Raw genomic sequence first — 21,993 nt, 5'->3', positions numbered from 1 at the left:
AACTCAGCCTGTCTGCCACCTGCAGTCTTCCATCCTAGGAATAGTCCAGTCTGTATGTTTATCATGCTCCCGTCATAGTCAGCTCATTTCCACACTACCCATGGGTGTTATACTGTTCAAAGAATTATTGGTGAGTCAGACATATTTCTGAGTATTCTGACTTTCTTACAGAGAAGAGACACTTGTTTTAATTACATCTGATAGCCTCATTACACACTCTCTCTCTCTCTCTCTCTCTCTCTCTCTCTCTCTCTCTCTCTCTCTCTCTCTCTCTCTCTCTCTCTCTCTCTCTCTCTCTCTCTCTCTCTCTCTCTCTCTCTCTCTCTCTCTCTCTCTCTCTCTCTCTCTCTGTTCCGCAGACAGGAAGCTGCCTTACAGCTCTATCAATCCAGACTGGAGGATGTGATGCTGATCATAATGTAGGACCGGCAGGTTCTTTTCAACACGCACAGGTGCTCCTTTCACTCTCTGTCGGCGCAAACACACGTGCATACCCTTCTCACACACACACACATACAAACACACTCATGTACTCACACACACATACACTCACACTCACACCCTCACCCTGTTAGGGTCATTAGCACATGCCAACACCAATGACTCTGCACAGATGTTTGGATAGGAGAGAAGAGAGAAGAGGGTGAAAGGGGAGGCGGGGCATCACCAACACTCAGCACTAACTGAATCATCATGGAGCTGAGCTGATAAAACAGAGAGATTCATTTAAGCTGGATAACAGATAGAGGCACATCATTCACACCCAGGGGTATCTTCATCTAAAAGAACGACTTTTCAAATTGCCTATCTATTAGCTTTAACCACTACCTCTTCCTCTTCATAACTCAGTATATTATATTATATGATATTACTTGACCGGAGGTGGAAGTGAACAGCTACTTTGTGTCTGACTAATTAGCAAAAATTCAAAGCAGAGACGTAGACTGAGCAAGCAAGCTAACTCTCCTCAGCCCACAAGATGGTGGGGCTCCACTGGGATGTGTGTAGTGGGTATTTTGGCTCTCCAGTGGTTTGACTGAGAGGAGACAGTCAGTCCCCACAGCCAGTCACCAGGTCCAGGGGCCTGGGACTCTGAGAGGGTCAGGGGTCACCTCCTATCCCTCTCAACAGGGGTAATTAATGAAGATGTTTTCATGGATAGAGGATGGCCCCCTTTAGACCTCAAGAACCATCCAGACTCTGAGCCAGACTAGGGACACTGACGTGGGAGGAATGAAGAGCTACATTAACATACATTTACATTTTAGTCATTTAGCAGACGCTCTTATCCAGAGCGACTTCCAGTTAGTGAGTGCATACATTATTATTTTTTATTTATTTATTTCATACTGGCCCCTTGGGAATTGAACCCACAACCCTGGCGTTGCAAACGCCATGCTCTACCAACTGAGCTACATCCCTGCCGGCCATTCCCTCCCCTACCCTGGACGACGCTGGGCCAATTGTGCGCCGCCCCATGGGTCTCCCGGTCGCGGCCGGCTACGACAGAGCCTGGATTCGAAATAGGATCTCTAGTGGCATAGCTAGCACTGCAATGCAGTGCCTTAGACCACAACCCCCCATCATCTCACATTATCCACTACACGAAGTGTATTTTGGTATTTTACTCACCAAACAAACTGCCATGGATGTGGCCACAAATATATATATTACAGTATTGTATGGGACACAGACAGAGTCAGGGTATAGGAGTTAGTGCTGCCTGTGTCAGACTGTCAGAGAGCTCCGGGCAAGGCCTGTCTGTGTAGAGGACTGGGATGGGGGATTAGGGAGGATTTGGAGAGCAGTCATTACCCTAGCCTGTGGAGGATCTGATAATTAAATTACCTCAGCAGCACTACCACTGCCTTCCCATCGATCTACTATACACAGACCAGGGCTTTAAGGTCACTCTGCTCATATCTGGAAAGAGCTGCATGGCCACCATCCTGACTCAAGATCCTGGATGACACAGTTGACTTGAAACTTGATCCGTGGCATGATTAACACATTGATGCCAATGGATGGTTGGTCTTGAAGGTGGAGTGCAACTTAAGTCAGGATTTGTTTATGCCTTTGCAGTTCACATTGAGACTGACACATACATTGAAATGTCTGACTGTCTCTAACCTCTGATTCTCTCCCTCTCTGATTGAATCATCCTGAACAACAGCTCTTATGTTTCCTACTGCGCTCTGCCCCTCCTGATCCTTGACATGCAGTGGCTGAGGTCTGCTGGTGGTCCTCATGTGGTACTGTGGTTCATGGAGCGAGCAGTGTGTGTGGTTGCAGTGGGGCGTCTGACAGGAGATGGGCCCGGCGTGATGGTGGTGGTGGTGGTGAGGTGGCCCAGTGTGGGAATACTGTAGCTGGCCACATCACAGGGTTCCCCCCTGGTGTCTATGTTCAGACCAGGAGGAGCTGTGACATGCTGGGAGAGAGACGGGGAGAGCGCTTGGAGAGATAGAGGGAGAGAGAAGAATGGATGAATGGAGGAACAAGGGAGAGCAGGGAAGAAAAGCTAGAGGAAGAGAGAGTTAGACAGAGGAGAGGAGGAGAGTGAGCAACAGAGTGAGGGAAAGAGAGGGGGGGAGGTAAATGCTGAGCGAATAAGAGAGAGAGAGAAAAAAAAATGGGGGTGCAGAAGAGGGGAGACGTGGGTGTATGATCATGGTTGAACATTAGCAGCTCCCACATAGAGATTGAGGATTTGTCACAATCTGCCACTGAGCAGTCCCTCTTGTGCGCACACTCACACACACACACACACACACACACACACACACACACACACAGAAAAACATACCCACCCTACCAGAAGAAATTCATTGACCCACACACGCTACATTACATTGAGACTAGAGACTTGTAAACAGCCAGAATAAACACATTTAAATAAAGGTCAGTCTGAACATTAATGCTGATTAAATTAATTTATCCTCTTCTCAATTAACATCCCTCACATATTAACATGAATCCACGCATGAGTAGCCAGGCACAGTGACAATGTACATTAACCTGCTCAACTGTAGTAAATGGAGCCAAACGTCACCAATGTTGAGGCAATTCCCAATGACCAATGTTAGTTCATGCTTATGAGATTCCATTCTCCCAGTTCCGGAGTTGACAGCCTTGACAATAAGCTGCTTTTACCTCCACAACCACATACCAGCACTACCATGAACTGAGGGCTGATGTACTTTCTAATCCCCCCCCCCCCACACACACATTCCCAGGGATGACAGAGGCATTGAAACACACAACACGTTCCTTAATTGCCTGTCACTCCGTCACAATTAGAGCAAATTAATAGACATCCCTCCTATAAGATGTGATCATATACGCTAGTCAGTTTTTTGAGGATCATTGAGGCTTTTTTATCTTTACTCCCACAGCTCATGACTCGTTATGCTTCCCCCAGACGGAAAGTACACCCAACTAATGATCCTACTCCACCGCTGAGCGAGGGCAATAGATCAGCTGCGTGCCTGAACTGATTGCGGTTACCCTAGAAAAGAGCCACCAATAGATCTGCTGGGGAAAGACAGGGTGATGCGTGTGCTGTTGACAGTGATTTGCGGCAACACACATCTGTAACGGGGTTGAGCTGAGCTTCGTCTTTGGTGAATTAGAGCATTGGCCCTGAACTGCCAATGAAGCTTATCACGGATGCAGATGATTTCTCGGTGGGGAGTCATTCCCCCAGAGCGACCCCATAGAGGAGTCTGGCTCTGCATCTGCCCGTAACTTTCAATATCACAATTGTAACTCACAATGTCACCACCGTTACTCTCAATGTCACCACCGTAACTTTCAATGTCACCAATGGAACTCTCAATGTTACCACCGTAACTCTCAATGTCACTACCGTAACTCACAATGTCACCACCGTAACTCTCAATGTCATCACCGTAACTTTTAATGTCACCACCGTAGCTCTCAGTGTCACCACCATAACTCTCAATGTCACCACCTTAACTCTCAATGTTACCACCGTAACTTTCAATGTCACCAATGGAACTCTCAATGTTACCACCGTAACTCTCAATGTCACTACCGTAACTCACAATGTCACCACCGTAACTCTCAATGTCATCACCGTAACTTTTAATGTCACCACCGTAGCTCTCAGTGTCACCACCATAACTCTCAATGTCACCACCTTAACACTCAATGTTACCACCGTAACTTCCAATGTTACCACCATAACGTTCAATGTCACCACTGTAACTCTCAATGTTACCACCGTAACTCTTATTGTCACCACCATTACGCTCAATGCCACCACTGTAACTCTCAATGTCACCACTGTAACGTTCAATGTCACCACTGTAATGTTCAATGTCACTACTATAACAGGAGCTCGCTGCTGATAATGATACTGCCTGCTTGAACATGAATCACTTGAAAAGCAAATAACTGTTGTGCCCATTTTTCTCCTGTAATGCATATGCTACATCACATATCATACACCTGTGAAAGTTTCTGAATGTTTGCATATCGTCCCGTTAATTGGTGTAATCTCATACCCTTACATTACCTGTACCTGACGGTAAAAGATGGCTGCTCGTTGGGCAGAGATGAATGTGCATGTCAAACACCTGTGTTTGGATGAGAGGCGGCCAGATGTTTCATGGGACTGTGTCGGCGGATGATTGATGCCTCGCAGGATTTTTGGCTTTTGCGTGTGATTTCCCCCCCCTTCTTTTTTCCTATAACGTGGTTAGTGAAGGAGAGCGAATCTGGAGACAGACGGGGGATTGGCAGCGCTCCAGAAGCCAGAGAAGCCAGTCGATCAACAGACATGTATCACAAAACAATGTCGTTTGGAACATGCAGAAGACGAGAACTGCTGGTTGCCAGATACCATCTACAGCACCTGACTCTGTGATGCTATCTCCTTGGCAGAATTAGGCTGCCTCAAGGAGCAATAATTACAACAAGCGATCTTAATCTCCGCCGTGGGAAGGAGAGCAGAGGAGAGGGGGGACTCATTCAGTGAAGAAAACCCCTCCAATCATGTCACATCGCTGTAGGCAAGACACCCAACCCCATCCAACTACCTCTTCTTCCATATGGAAGTCACCTTGGAGATGCCCTTGACTAGAACCCCATTGCCATGCCAAGTGCGTGCAGGGGACCAGTCTTACCGATGCTATTGGGGTTAATACAGAAGAATGTCTCTCATCACTTCCTCTGAATTACCATGTTTATAGTCCCCTCACCCCCGCCATGCAAAAGCTTTTCCCTCCATTAGTATTCTTATCTGTAACAATGCCAGTGGAAGGATATAATGATGTCTTAAGGTAGCACCAGGGTGGGGGCGAGGGTTGTGTATCGTCTTCATTTAGCCTCTTGTCGTTGATTTAGTTTTACTAGTGTTTAAGAGCAGTTGGAGGCTAAGGAAGGAGTGTTGTATGGCGTTGAAGCTCGTTTGGACGTTTGTTAACACAGTGTCCAATGAAGGGCCTGATGTATACAAAATGGTGTCGTCAGCATAGAGGTGGATCCGAGCTTCACCAGCAGCAAGAGTAACATCATTGATATACACAGAGAATAGAGTCGGCCCGAGAATTGAACCCTGTGGCACCCCCATAGAGACGGCCAGAGGTCCAGACAACAGGCCCTCCGATTTGACACATTGAACTCTATCTGAGAAGTAGTTGGTGAACCAGGCAAGGCAGTCATTAGTGAAACCAAGGCTATTTAGTCTGCCAATAAGAATACCAACTCTCCTGCTATCTCTCTCAGAATGACCTTCTTAATCCAAACCAGTCAGGTTTCAAGACTGGTCAATCAACTGAGACTGCTCTTCTCTGTGTCACGGAGGCTCTCCACACTGCTAAAGCTAACTCTCTCTCCTCTGCTCTTATCCCGTGGTCCTATGTAGCTCAATTGGTAGAGCATGGCGCTTGTAATGCCAGGGTAGTGGGTTCGATCCCCGGGACCACCCATACGTAAAAATGTATGCACACATGACTGTAAGTCGCTTTGGATAAAAGCGTCTGCTAAATGGCATATTATATTATTATCCTTCTAGACCTATCCACTGCCTTTGATACTGTGAACCATCAGATCCTCCTCTCCACCCTCTCCGAGTTGGGCATCTCCAGCGCTGCTCACTCTTGGATTGCGTCCTACCTGACAGGTCGCTCCTACCAGGTGGCGTCGCGAGAATCTGTCTCCGCACCACGTGCTCTCACCACTGGTGTCCCCCAGGGCTCAATTCTAGGCCCTCTCCTATTCTCTCTATACACCAAGTCACTTGGCTCTGTCATATCCTCACATGGTCTCTCCTATCATTGCTACGCAGACGACACTAATTCATTTTTTCCTTTCCCCCTTCTGATAACCAGGTGGCGAATCGCATCTCTGCATGTCTGGCAGACATATCAGTGTGGATGTCGGATCACCACCTCAAGCTGAACCTTGGCAAGACGGAGCTGCTCTTCCTCCCGGGGAAGGACTGCCCGCTCCATGATCTTGCCATCATGGTTGACAACTCCATTGTGTCTGCCTCCCAGAGTGCAAAGAACCTTGGCATGACCCTGGACAACACCCTGTCATTCTCCGCAAACATCAAAGCGGTGACCCGATCCTGCAGGTTCATGCTCTACAACATTCGCAGAGTACGACCCTACCTTACACAGAAAGCGGCACAGGTCCTAATCCAGGCACTTTTCATCTCCCGTCTGCATTACTGCAACTAGCTGCTGGCTGGGCTCCCTGCCTGTGCCATTAAACCCCTACAACTTATCCAGAACGCTGCAGCCCGTCTGGTGTTCAACCTTCCCAAGTTCTCTCATGTCACCCCACTCCTCCCCACACTCCACTGGCTTCCAGTTGAGGCTCGCATCTACTATAAGACCATGGTGCTTGCCTACGGAGCTGTGAGGGGAACGGCACCTCCTTACCTTCAGGCTCTGATCAGACCCTACACCCAAACGAGGGCACTACGTTCATCCACCTCTGGCCTGCTAGCTCCCCTACCTCTACGGAAGCACAGTTCCCGCTCAGCCCAGTCAAAGCTATTCGCTGCTCTGGCACCCCAATGGTGGAACAAGCTCCCCCACGACGCCAGGACAGCGGAGTCACTGACCACCTTCCGGAGACACTTGAAACCCTACCTCTTTAAGGAATACCTGGAATAGTATAAAGTAATCCTTCTTCCCCCACCCCCCATAAAAAAAAAGAAGGAAAAAAAAAGGTGGATGTCCCACTGGCAAGTTGAATGCTCTGGATAAGAGCGTCTGCTAAATGATGTAAATGTAAATGTAAAAGAGCCAGCTTCATGCTCTGTTTGTCGGCCCCGTCGCAGCAGAGCTACTGAGACAAGTGAGTTAGACTGGAGGGAGAGAGATGGGAACCCGGCCTGGACTCCTTTAGTTTAACCTTGTCTGCCCTAATCACAGGCATTGAATTGCATTGTTTTAGCCAGGCAGATTGGGGCCCTGCTCAGAGGTTCAGGAGGGGGAGGGGGGATAGGAGACAGACTCCCTGGTTCATCTGAGTTGCCCACCTCTTTCTTTTTCCCTCTCTTTCTCTTTCTCTCTCTATCTCTCCATGGACCGCACTATGCCACTTTGGATATGTCACGGGCAATAAGGATGAAAAATTGGGACCGCTCCCCTCGGTCCCCAGTCGGTGCGGAGTCCGCCCTCATACACCCTGAGGACGCCGCGCTCAGCCCCGCTCACAAACAAAATGGGATTTAACAAGGCCTGAATCAGCCACAACGTCTCAGCAAATGGCCACTCAACCCGCCGCACCTGCCTCGCCAGCTGGATGTACATGTTGTTATGGTAGAGTGGTATTGTGTAGTGCAAGGGAGGAAATAAGGTTAGTGAACAGAGACCAGGACAGAGTTCCCTATTGGTTAAACTTACACCAGGGTAAGACTCCATATGATCTGCATGGCTTATATTAACACTGGTTTAATCAACAATCATGAATTCCTTCCCAAGCCATATTGGAAAGCTTGTGTGTGACGATAAAACTCCCTGAAGTTTTAATCTTCATTTTTTCCCCTGGTATTTATTCAAATAAGACATTGATCAACAGTGTGTGGTGTTCTCAAATTTGTGTTTGTCATTTATGATTGATGTGCCCTTGGCCACACAAGCTCAGTCTCCCATAGCTTGAGGGAGAAAATGTTTCTCTGGTTGTTATTGTTTGTCACAGCATGACATTCAAATGTGTGCAGTGGTGTGCAGGAATGTATATAAACAACATGAGATCCCCTGAAACTCCCCCCTCATCCCCTACTTAACATTCAAGATAAGGACTAGTTGGCCATTGGATTGGCCTTAATGACAGCTTTGCATACTCTTGGCATTCTCTCAACCAGCTTCATGAGGTAGTCACCTGGAATGCATTTTAATTAACAGGTGTGCCTTGTTAAAAGTTAATTTGTGGAAATCCTTTCCTTCTTAATGCGTTTGAGCCAATCAGTTGTGTTGTGACAATGTAGAGAGGTGTACAGAAGATAGCCCTATTTGGTAAAAGACCAAGTCCATATTATGGCAAGAACAGCTCAAATAAGCAAAGAGAAACGACAGTCCATCATTACTTTAAGACATGAAGGTCAGTCAATACGGAAAATGTCAAGAACTTTGAAAGTTTCTTCAAGTATAGTCGCAAAAACCATCCAGCGCTATGATGAAACTGTCTCTCATGAGGACCGCCACAGAAATGGAAGACCCAGAGTTACCTCTGCTGCAGAGGATAAATTCATTAGAGTTACCAGCCACAGAAATTGCAGCCCAAATAAATGCTTCACAGAGTTCAAGTAACAGACACATCTCAAGATCAACTGTTCAGAGGAGACTGTGTGAATCAGGATTTCATGGTTGAATTGCTGCAAAGAAACCACTACAAAAGGACACCAATAATAAGAAGAGACTTGCTTGGTCCAAGAAACAGGAGCAATGGACATTAGACTGGTGGAAATGTGTCCTTTGGTCTGGAGTCCAAATTTGAGATTTTTGGTTCCTTTGTGAGACGCGGTGTGGGTGAACAGATGATCTCCACATGTGTATTTCCCACCGTAAAGCATGGAGGAGGAGGTGTTTTGGTGTGGGGGTGCTTTGCTGGTGACACTGTATGTGATTTATTTAGAATTCAAGGAACACTTAACCAACATGGCTACCACAGCATTCTGCAGTGATACGCCATCCCATCTGGTTTGGGCTTAGTGGGACTATCATTTGTTTTTCAACAGGACAATGACCCAACACACCTCCAGGCTGTGTAAGGGCTATTTTACCAAGAAGGAGAGTGATGGAGTGCTGCATCAGATGACCTGGCCTCCACAATCCCCCGACCTCAACCAAATTGAGATGGTTTGGGATGAGTTGGACCGCAGAGTGAAGGAAAAGCAGCCAACAAGTGCTCAGCATATGTCGGAACTCCTTCAAGACTGTTGGAAAAGCATTCCAGGTGAAGCTGGTTGAGAGAATGCCAAGAGTGTGCAAAGCTGTCATCAAGGCAAAGGGTGGCTATTTGAAGAATCTCAAATATAAAATATATTTTGATTTGTTTAACACTTTTTTGTTTACTACATGATTCCATATGTGTTATTTCATAGTTTTGATGTCTTCACTATTATGCTGCAATGTAGAAAATAGTAAAAATAAAGAAAAACCCTTGAATGAGTAGGTGTTCTAAAACTTTTGACCGGTAGTGTATATAGTATGTTTGTGCCTTTCCTGCTCCAATAGGTAAAATCAATACTTCATTACTCCAAGTATTTAGTCCATGAATGATCTATGGTGGCCAGAGACCGTAGTATCACATATATTACTCTACAGTACTAATGAGGCTTTCAGCGCTGCATACCACTGTTTGATTTGTATTTTCTATTAAAAGTGTGCCTCTATGAGTTGTTTAATGCATGTATACACAAAATGTGCTGAAAAATAAATACTAATTAGCGTTAGTCTTTGTACATTGTGAAACAAATCTCTGTGGAATTCTTCTTCTTTTTGAGTTTGTCCCCCCGTGGTCATTGGCATTTAATGATAAGGAACCTGGGGACCGAGGTTATTTGCCGATAGGGGTTGGAGATCCTTGGGGTCTGAGACAGTGAATAGCCAGAGTGGCTCTGTGGACCTGTGGCATTTCCATTGAGACGGGGTGTCTGTTTTGTTTGCCTGTCTTTGAGGAAGAGGGAACAGAGACTAACCTTTAAGTCAACGGTGCCTGCTGCTTGGGGCTCTTCCAATGCTGCTTCTTCTTCTTTACACAGGAGTTGCACGCAGTCAAATTAGTTCAAAGCTGAGAAAGAGACAGAAGGAGCATGTTAATGTGGAACAAAAAAAATGTCTGCAAAGTTCATAGAACTGAATTGAGACTAGGTACTGCAGGTCAGTTCCTGTTTTCAAGAGACATTTTAAACTAGCCCAGTCAGATACTTTGCTTTTTTCTGTATCGATACTTGCTATATCGTGTTGTTGAGAGCAGCCATTTTCTTTTAAGAGTACTTTACAAGCCAGGTGCACACAAGACCAAAAGCATTTGCATTTCAATTCTTCCAGCCAATCAATGTGCATGGTGATGGGCTCAAATGGCGGTATCCAGAACCTAGGCACGTGAAGTGAACCCATGTCATATCCCCCTGTTGGTTTTTCCATCAGCTCAGTTATGTGTGTGTGTGTGTGAAGGGGGTGAAAGGGATGGGGTGGCAGGGATCCATTATCGATGGAGCGCTTTCACAGCAGATTGGCCGTGTTCATCAGGAAGCCGGTGGAACCGAGTCATGTGCTGGAGACCAGGGACCAGCTGGGGACCTGCCTGCGTGGAGGAGGTGGAGGACGTGGAGGAGTGGGGACCATCTCTAGTTAGGGACACAGCAGGGGATTTTCAATACTACTTCAATGTCTCATTTCATTATAACTAATGTTTGAAACGAATGCGATCGGTTGACTGTATTTTGGTTTTAAAATGTATTCTAAAATCCAAAACCAATATATGTGTAAACACCTGGATGGGGATTCACAGAATATATTACTCAAAATGGATAAATAAAAAAATGCAAATAAGATCTGTCCTTGCAGCATGCGTCCCAAGGTTCTGCTGTGATGGAGAGCTATCAGCACCATCTTGATGGCGTGGGGATATGGAGATGGAGATTGTGATTTCCTATTCATTCCCCCATACTGTGAAGGAGCTATTTGCCGGGCCTTTGATGTACAGATTAAAAGCTATTACCTCCGGCTGGCACTGGCCGGTACACAAAGGCACAAAAATTCTGAGACAGTTTGTTCTTTCACAATACAAATCCTTGTCATCTATTACTGGTGTACATAGAAACATTAGCAATGGGCAAGATCAACAAAATCCATGTACGTTACATGTGCAAAATACAAAATAAAAATATGCAGTAATGTCTGTGGCCTTGCATCAGACTGACATTACCATAGATGTAGCCAGTGCTGTGAAAAACGTTTTTCAACCATAAACTCCTGCTATAGAATGAATCACGTGCTCTTGTTAACATACCTGTGAGTTCCAGTTTCCTAACAATTGGTGCCACTCTGTCAACAACAGTTGATATTATACCCAGCACAGCCATCCTCAGCCAGTGTGACATATAGCACGCAAAGAAATTGGTAGGAGACAATGATATGGTGATGCTTGGTATAATAAATGTACATGGATGACATCTCCACCACATCACTAACACACACACACACACACACACACACACACACACCTCCTCACAAGTCATTAGTCTCTTTAGTATGCCAGAGTGTGTACTTATTTTATAAGTATTATATTATTTTTATTGTCACGTACACCAAATAGGTGCAGTGTGTGTGTGTGTGTGTGTATGTGTACTTGTTTAATGGTCTATGCTACAGTAAGTGACTAGTGGGATTGCTTTGAACCTCGCCACACACGTTAGATTTAGCACTGCCAACGTGTCCAGCTGTTCTCCTGTGTATATTACTCAATGTACATACAGAGCACGGCAGTGTTGTGACAAGTAATCACAGAACAATGGTTTTGAGCAAATCAATGGGCTCGCTACCACATCCACCGCTCGGCTGGATGCGTGTGAAAATAACCACCATCGTAGGAACACAATGACATTGTCGTTATGATATCCAAACTGCCGCTTGCGCCGAAATGAACATTTGCTTTCGTGACTCCTACAATTTCTCAGCCATCTGCAACAGCCAACCACCCTTTGTGGTGCTTCACCCGCCTCCCCTCATCTTTCTTTTCACCTTTTTATTCCTCCATCCTGCATTTCCACTTAGGATATCCACCATTCCCCATCTCCGTCCCTCCCTCTCTCTGCTTACCTGAACACGTGAGTCCGTCTCCATCATCCTCACATCAGATGCCTCCGCTAGGACTCATTTATATTCTGACCAGGTAGCCCTTTATCGCTTATTCGCTCTTAACACTGGCTGTTTTGAATGGGTCTTGGGCAGCAGCCTGTTGAATGATGCGATCCGTATCATTGCCCTGTGATGAATATAAAGCCCCATGCAGCCTTGGCCGGTTCCTGAGAGCTATGGTCTGCAATCACGACCAAGCACAACCCTCAGCTCAGTTCCGAGCGATGCCAATGGGAGAGATGACATTTCCTTCTCTTAGTATTCCGACGGGAGACAAAACATACATACAAGTTTGTGTTCTGATATATTTCCCTGGCTTGGGTTACAACATGAAGGAGACACGTGGTGGAAACCATCTTTAGATGTGTGTACTGGTTAAGGACCACTGCTGGGGGGGTGAGGGGTATTTTGACAGGAGAGATATTACTCCAGTAATCTACAGTGAGGGGTGAGCGGTGAAAACAAACATGACCTTGAGGACTTGGCCATGCCAATCACCGGAGCCTTGTTCCTCTTGACAGGCACTGAGGCAGAAACCCAACGCCCCAGATATGTCAACTGGTGTAACGACCTGACCATGGCTCATACCATCCCATCGTTTCTGCAGGGGGATCCAATGTGGAAAACGATGGCAAGTCATATTCGTTGGTCATCACAAAGAGATGCTTTTGAAAATGTCATTATCAGATGGATAAAACAATGATGGAAGAGCCATATTTTCCCTCAGTTTTAATTGTTTGGATTCTGACATGTCTTTTACGAATATGAATCCAGCATTTAGTGCACATTTTCATCATGCTTTGGGACACCATACAATGTCTCAACAAAACAAGCATATAAACATAGTTGCCCAACTCCTTGCCCTTAAAGAAGGGCAGGATATTGGTGTCCTCTGCCTCAGTCTCCCCACTGAGATGATTGGTGTTGACAGAAAGCCTAGACTGTAATAAACAGCCTTCCTGACAGCTAGAGAAGTCTCATCACACAGACATGTTGGAGCACATTCTGTGAAACAAGACAGTTCTGTGGAAAGCAACAGCGTCCAATCACTAGAACACTGGGGGAAATAGATTTCCATAGAGAGTGATAACTGTAGAGGGCTCTGTAGTGTACTGTAGATAGGAGAAGGAACTTAGGTATTTACTGTATATGGGACGTGGCCTTGGAACCTCCAGGCCCATCCTCCAACCCCTTCTGTGGTCACCCCTCTGGGCTACGCAGAAGGTGATCCCTGTACGGCTGTAGCTCGACCAGGCTCATCATCTGCCCCCAGCAAGCCCACTCTACCACACTAACACTGATGAGTGAGGCACCTTCCCTGGTCGACACTTTAAGGCCAACTCTATTGTGATGCGCCAACGGAGTCTATGGCTGTATTCATATTGAGGACCTCCGACTTCCCACAGCTAATGCTATAAGGCCATTGTTAAGTTGTCTGTTTTGGCAGGTTTTGTGTGCAACACCACAAGCATATTACCCTGGTTCTGTCAGTTGACAGAGCGGTAGGTGTATAGGACATATAGGTAGTCAGCTAGGACAAAGATGAGAACAATCTGTCCCACTCATGCTTTACATTTGCATTTTAAAATGGTGTCAATTAGCAGATGCTCTTATCTAGAGTGACTTACAGTTAGTGCATTCATCAAAGACTTTCTACTGAAGCTCTGAAACATGCCATACGTTGAAAAACAAAGGCGGAACAACACTCTCACCAGCATACTGATTTCCATCTGGTTTCTCTCATTTCAATTCTACACTCGCTCATAAAGACTGAGCACGTTGTCACTCCTCCATACTTTTCCTTAACTATTTCAGGAGAGGGAGACTGCCTGTCTGTCTGCCTTGCGCTGGCTGTTTGTAAGGGCTGCCAGCCACAAGCAATGTACGGTGCTCACAATGCTCTTTAGTTCCCCTCTTGTACTCTGTCTGGTTGTAGACACGAGCTCCGGTGAAATATCAAGATGGAAATAAGAGTGCTATGAGGCTTAAGGGGATGCAGCCGACAGAGGAACAGGTGACAAATGAAAGCCAGCGAGAAGGCTTTTGTTATTGTTTTGAGTTATTTTTCTTTCTTTTTTTGACAACTCTCTCAGTTCTCCCAGACTCATATTCCCACCCCCCCTCCCTCGGCACGCCCACGAAGCTTGAATCATAAGTCTTGGGTGGAGACATGCCGCACCCGGTTAACAGGCAATTTCTGTGGATTAGCTATCCTGTTGTGACACATTTGCAATCCGCTCCTTCTGCTGGCTGATAGCGACTCGTGGCGAGAGTAATTACAGTATAAACCCAGGCGATCACATTAAATCGTAAACTCCCTGAACTCCGGCAGACATTTTTCTACATTTACTGTTCAGATTATTTGTCTTATGTCCTGTGGACTCATGTGCTGATCAACATGTATTTTTCTTGTAATCTTCTCCCATGTTCCATGTCGAAGCACATGGAAACTATTCAAACAGCTGCCATCAATGGTGAATTCACATTATCTGGACATTGAAGACCTTGGATTCCTTTGTCCTTTTGCGAACAGCACTCTACAATGTCGTCATTTGTACTGAATAGTACTACAGGTCCACTTGAGTGATTGTAAATATTTTCACGGTCAATGATCCGCAGCAACACTACATACCGAAGCTCTTTATGTGTAAACTAAAGGTAGAACTTTATCCCTGTGACAGTGAGTGTGGCTGTGCTCCGACCTCTATAGACACTGCCCTCCGAGCAAACAAGATTACTGTGATGAAGACGAGCTGCCGTTTAATCCCTGTCTCAAGGTACTTTGGGGGTGACTCACTCTCTCTGACAAAAATAACCTTTGGAGAGAGCGTTTAGTGGTGATGCAGCCCTCAGATACCCACTGCAATCGCAACAACACCCTGGTCAAAAAGACCCCCTGAAAGTGGTGTTCCCAAATAAAAAGGCCGGTGGCTTTTCGAATTGGTCTGTGAAAATGGTTGATTGTAAGTGTTCTAATAACATCAGTGAAGGCTTTGTGGGGGGTTAGTCATTTTCCAATGAGGGCACTGAAATACACCTCCACATCTGAATTAACAAAGCAAACAAAGACACAAAACACAGTTTGAAGTGCACTGGCTGGTGAAAGTTCCTCTTCCCCGCTACACTTCTCTGCCTCCCCTCCAGCTTCCTTCAGTAGGTTCATACAGTAACTGGCTGTCATAGAGAGCTCCATCTCTAACCTGCCTGTGGACCATAGTAAGCAGAGCTCAAGGGGAGGGGAGGTAGGGATGGATGGGGTCCACCAGCTGGCAGTGGAGGGGAAATTGCTCCTGGGCTGTAGGACTCTGGCTGTTATTTCTTCATTCATCCTCCAGTGGTCCAAGCCAGGGCTCCATGGGAACACAGTCATTTAACAATACAGCCCTCCTGTTTTCCATGGTCTGGCAGTCACCTGCTCATACACCGTGGGATGGCTCGGGCCGGCGCCCATTTTGTCATTGCCGGTCTCTAGGTCCAGCTTAATCAGCCCTGTCCAGAGATAGGGCATGTTAGGGCACCGATGACCATGATGGAGGTTGACAGGTGATGTGTCTGATGTGCGAGGGCCATAGGAGTGGAAAGAGATAGAGAGAGAGAGAGAGAGAGAGAGAGAGAGCGAGAGAGCGAGAGAGAGAGAAAGATCAGTACGCCTGGCAGACAGAGGGCCATTTGAGCGTGGGCTCCTCCATCTTTTCCAAGGATGGCTGATTCCTATTTCTTCCTCTCCCATTCCAACAATGGTTCCCCCCACTACTGTGGCCAATGCTCTTGGGGTTATCCAAGGTAAAGTGATTATTAATCTCTCACTGGCCAGAGGCTTTCTTACACTATCCAGGCTGCCCCCTGGGGCAGGAGAGCATGGTGGAGCTCTAGGAGAGATGGATGTCACTGAGAGAGAGGGGGGAGAAAAAAGCAGGGAGAAAGAAGGGGGGAGAGAAAACTCCCTCAGTCGTGACTGCATTGCTTCACACAAAACTTCCTCGGCCTGCACAGACATTAGTTGTGAAACACAACTTTGAATTGTCTGGGCTTGAAGTCTGAGACGGAGTTGACCAACTCTCTCTCTCTCATAATCATGTCCCTTTTATGAAAGCTCTGGTGTGCGATTATGAGTAAGGCTCCTCTAACAATTCTTCTCCCCCAATTTATCTTTACTGATCATTATCCATGGGTGTGGAGAGAAAACGTCTCGGCTCGGTAGTCCAATTTCACAGTGAATTCTGTATCCGTGTGACGGTACACAAGTGAAGGAACTCTGAGTGGGCATTAACCGTAATGGAAATCAACGATAACACCTAATGCATAATGTGTCAAATGCTTTCCACGTTCAATTTGTTGGAGATCACATTGGACTACCGGTGGAAAATCATTGAGGCCTCTCAGAACAAATTCATGGACAGTCGTATCTGGGCATTGGAAAAGAGTCCACGTGTGTTTGGGGGGTAAGTTAACTTGTATTGGTCAGCATTGATCTTTCCAGAGGAGAATGGGTTGTTTTATAGAGTCAATATAGACACTCTCTGACCCAATCGGGTTTTGGAAGGATGGGTCTTCGATTGGGCTGATTCCTCTGGTGGCGTTTTCACTCGAAGGCAGGAACATGGACACACAGGTGTGGTCAGAAATACAGGACAAACAGACCAATGTTTTGACTTCTCAAGGTTTTGTACTCTCTAGAATAATGTATGCCAATTGTTGACCGCTGTCCATGGTGCTGTAATCTCACAGCTTTTTACTTGTTGTTTACAACAGACATTCCGCATGTGACTAACTAACCAGAGTACGCACAGGGTGTGTGTGCGTGTGTGCGTGTGTGTGTGTCTGTGTGTGCGCCTGGGTTCGCATTTGTGTGTGTGTTTGCCTGCTCTCTCAGCCAAACTAAACCGATGGGAAATCATCTAGGAGGACGCAATTAACTCTTTCCTGAGTGTTGGCAGTGGGGAGCAGAGCAGCGGGTCCATAATGAACAGCTGTGACAGACAGTGAGGAGAGTCTGCTGCTGCTGTGTGCCGCCCGGCCCTCCCCTACCCCCCCCCACTCATTGGGAGTGTGCACTATGAACTGCATGTGAGTGGTCCACTGGATGGACCCACTGCTCTCCCCTCCAAAGGGCAGTGGCAGAACAGCTGAACAGTGTGTGTGGTAGATTAGTATCTGGCCCCTGATTAGAGAAGAGAGACTGTTGTGATGGTTAAATCATACATCTGGATGACAGATGTATCACATAAGGATCTGTCATCCACGGATATATATCTGGATGACTACCCGAGTGAACCTTTTCACTGTAATAGAAGAGAACAGTGGAACCTACGTGCAGAGGGAGATATCTCATGAGTCTTGTTTATGCTCTCTCTCTCTCTCTCTCTCTCTCTCTCTCTCTCTCTCTCTCTCTCTCTCTCTCTCTCTCTCTCTCTCTCTCTCTCTCTCTCTCTCTCTCTCTCTCTCTCTCACTCTCACTTGGGGGGGCTCTTTGTGCACCAGGCCTGCTTTCTCTTTTCATCTTTAAATGCAGATTGGGGTGGGGGGGTCGGTGTGGGCCCATCTGAGAGTGAAAACGGGACACAGTGGTGTCAAGCTGTCACCCACTTCCAGCACCACTCCGGCAGGACACGAGGGGGCTTTTCTGCTTAGCTTTGCTGTTACTCTGTGAGAAGCCATCTACAGCTTGTTTAGACCCTGACTGAGTTTCCAAGCCCCTGTGACAGAGTACTTGGAGGCCCACCCTCGCCTTTGTAAACAGTGCTGAATCTTTGGTTCAGAACTCACTCTAAACTTTGTTACTGCCATTAGACACATTACATTGTGTATATTTATCCATAGATATCATCCTGACTAACATACCCTCTAAATACACCTCAGCTGTCTTCAACCAGGATCTCAGCGATCACTGCCTTATTGCCTGCGTCCGTAACGGGTCCGCGGTCAAACGACCACCCCTCATCACTGTCAAACGCTCCCTAAAACACTTTAGCGAGGAGGCCTTCCTAATTGACCTGGCCCAGGTATCCTGGATGGATATAGATCTCATTCCGTCAGTAGAGGATGCCTGGTTGTTCCTTAAAAGTAATTTCCTCTCAATCTTAAATAAACATGCCCCCATTCAAAAAATACAGAACTAAGAACCGATATAGCCCCTGGTTCTCCTCAGACTTGACTGCCCTTGACCAGCACAAAAACATCCTGTGGCGTACAGCATTAGCATCAAATAGCCCCCGCGATATGCAACTTTTCAGGGAAGTTAGGAACCAATATACACAAGCAGTCAGGAAAGCAAAGGCTAACTTTTTTCAAACAGAAATTTGCATCCTGTAGCACTAACTCCAAAAAGTTTTGGGACACTGTAAAGTCCATGGAGAATAAGAGCACTTCCTCCCAGCTGCCCACTGCACTGAGGCTAGGAAACACTATCACCACCGATAAATCTACAATAATCGAGAATTTCAACAAGCATTTTGCTACAGCTGGCCATGCTTTCCATCTGGCTACCACTAACCCGGCCACCAACTCTGCACCCTCTGCTGCAACTTGCCCATGCCCCCCGCTTCTCCTTCACACAAATTCAGACAGCTGATGTTTTGAAAGCGCTGCAAAATCTGGACCCCTACAAATCAGCTGGGCTAGACAATCTGGACCCTTTCTTTCTAAAACTAGCCGCCGAAATTGTCGCAACCCCTATTACTAGTCTGTTCAACCTCTCTTTCATAACGCTCTGAGATCCCCAGAGATTGGAAAGCTGCCGCGGTCATCCCCCTCTTCAAAGGGGGTGACACTCTAGATCCAAACTGCTACAGACCTATATCCATCCTGCCCTGCCTTTGAAAGTATTCGAAAGCCAAGTTAACAAACAGATCATCGACCATTTCGAATACCACCGTACCTTCTCCGCTATGCAATCCGGTTTCCGAGCTGGTCACGGGTGCACTTCAGCCACGCTCAAGGTCCTAAACGATATTATAACCGCGATTGATAATAGACAGTACTGTGCAGCCGTCTTCATCGACCTGGCCAAGGCTTTCGACTCTGTCAACCACCGCATTCTTATTGGCAGACTAAATAGCCTTGGTTTCTCAAATGACTGCCTCGCCTGGTTCACCAACTACTTCTCAGATAGAGTTCAGTGTGTCAAATCGGAGGGCCTGTTGTCTGGACCTATGGCAGTCTCTATGGGGGTGCCACAGGGTTCAATTCTTGGGCCGACACTTTTCTCCGTGTATATCAATGATGTCGCTCTTGCTGCTGGTGACTCTCAGATCCACCTCTACGCAGACGACACCATTTTGTATACATCTGGCCCTTCATTGGACACTGTGTTAACAAACCTCCAAACGAGCTTCAATGCCATACAACAATCCTTCAGTAGCCTTCAACTGCTCTTAAACACTAGTAAAACTAAATGCATGCTTTTCAATCGAACGCTGCTAGCACCCGCCCACCCGACTAGAATCACCACTCTCGACGGGTCTGACCTAGAGTATGTGGACAACTACAAATATCTAGGTGTCTGGTTAGACTGTAAACTCAACTTCCAGACTCACATAAAGAATCTCCAATCCAAAGTTAAATCTAGAATCGGCTTCCTATTTCGCAACAAAGCCTCCTTCACTCATGCTGCCAAACATGCCCTTGTAAAACTGACTATCCTACCGATCCTTGACTTCGCGATGTCATTTACAAAATAGCCTCCAACACTCTACTCAGCAAATTGGATGTAGTCTATCACAGTGCCATCCGTTTTGTCTCCAAAGCCCCATACACTACCCACCACTGTGACCTGTACGCTCTTGTTGGCTGGTCCTCACTACATGTTCGTCGTCAAACCCACTGGCTCCAGGCCATCTATAAATCACTGCTAGGCAAATCCCCGCCTTATCTTAGCTCATTGGTCACCATAGCAGCACCCACCCGTAGTCTGCGCTCCAGCAGGTATATCTCTCTGGTCATTCCCAAAGCCAACACCTCCTTTGGCCGCCATTCCTTCCAGTTCTCTGCTGCCAATGACTGGAACAAATTGCAAAAATCTCTGAAGCTGGAGACTCTTATCTCCCTCAATAACTTTAAGCATCAGTTGTCAGAGCACCTTACCGATCACTGCACCTGTACACAGCCCATCTGAAATTAGCCCACCCAACTACCTCATCCCTATATTGTTATTTATTTTGCTCTTTTGCACCCCAGTATCTCTATTTGCACATAATCTCTTGCACATCTAGCATTCCAGTGTTAATACTATTGTAATTATTCTGCACTATAGCCTATTTATTGCCTTACCTCCATAACTTGCTACATTTGCACACACTGTATATATATTTTCTGTTGTATTTCTGACTTTATGTTTTTTTTTTACCCCATATGTAACTCTGTGTTGTTTTTATTGCACTACTTTGCTTTATCTTGGCCAGGTCGCAGTTGTAAATGAGAACCTGTTCTCAACTGGCTTACCTGGTTAAATAAAGGTGAAATAAAAAATAAAATAAAAAAAAAGATGGCTGCCAAACCATGTATAACGAAACCTCACTCTAAATGGTTTCAACCCATTCCAATTCCACTGGCTGCCCACTGTCATCAGCCTTGTTTACTGTGTCAGACTGTCAGCCATTACAGACGGGCTGACTCGGCTCTGGTCTCCTCTACATTCTGTGGGGCTCTGTGTGTGTTGTGTCCCTCTGCCACGTATCTTTGAGGAGAGAGGCAGATAAGCAGGGGGAGGATGACGAGGTAACGCCAGCCGTATGGTAATCATACCCCAGCCCTCAGCAAAACTGACCACACTAAGAGGAGCTGACATTTCAATGTGCTACATCTCACTCTTCAGTGAGCGGAGGGTGACATGGGGGTTATGCTAGCTCCCAACACATTTCAGAACACTTTCTAAAAATGGCTTATCTGCCTATGTGTTGTTGTGTGAGGTTTATAAAAATAAAAAATAAAACTGATAGAGCTAAACGATGCAGGCTCATCTTTCGAAATTCTCAAATCTACTGGAGACAGAATGATTTTCCATCCTTGGGAGAACTACTACTGTCTTCCTTTAGTCTTCTTGTCTCTCAAGTCTAGGCTGCTGTACTTATTCTCAGAGGTGTGAAAGCCATGACATGGTTATCAGAAATAACAGCACATTCTGTAAGTGGCAGAGGTGGCAAATTACAGAAAACTGAAAGTTGAGCTACAGGAATGCCTGATCGGCAAACTTAAACCAGTATGTAAAATGTATGCCCTCACTAACTGTAAGTCGCTCTGGATAAGAGCGTCTGCTAAATGACTAAAATGTAAAATGTAAAAAAATTCTGGGGAGGCTCTGTGGTTTCTTAGCAGCTCTACTGCAAACCTATTCTCTATGCATTGCTAATAGACGTTCAACATTCACCAAATACAGAGTGAACGGGATGTTGAATGACATCAACAGATGAGCAGTGTGATAAAATAGGTCGAAAATAAAGCCAATGCAGGATGCAACAGACTACTGTATAACTGACTTTCACTCAGCCCCTGAGATTATGGACAATCCTAATTACAAGCAATTGGTGGCTCAAATCTCCCACCTCTTCTTATGTTTGACAGCAGAGAGCACAAGTTCGATATAAAGAGGAAGGCCATAGTGAAGTATTATGACAAAAAGGGTTGCCAATTACCTCTATTTTGCACTACT

The 21,993-nt window shown here is 46.1% G+C and overlaps 1 protein-coding gene across 3 annotated transcripts in view; it reads right to left on the bottom strand.

Moving 5' to 3' along the window:
* LOC121579052 (synaptotagmin-1) overlaps positions 1-21,993 on the bottom strand; it is a 217,987-nt gene that overhangs the window by 108,559 nt on the left and 87,435 nt on the right. For all 3 annotated transcript variants that reach the window (XM_045210379.1, XM_045210381.1, XM_041893318.2), the window contains exon 3: positions 10,184-10,275. The gene's annotated coding sequence lies outside the window, so the exon portion shown is untranslated. The remainder of the gene's footprint in view (positions 1-10,183; positions 10,276-21,993) is intronic.

This window comes from Coregonus clupeaformis, chromosome 34 (assembly GCF_020615455.1).
Source record: "Coregonus clupeaformis isolate EN_2021a chromosome 34, ASM2061545v1, whole genome shotgun sequence".
Lineage (NCBI taxonomy): Eukaryota > Metazoa > Chordata > Actinopteri > Salmoniformes > Salmonidae > Coregonus > Coregonus clupeaformis.
The sequence above is the reverse complement of the archived record's forward strand: the minus strand, read 5'-3'. Positions and strand labels throughout refer to the sequence as shown.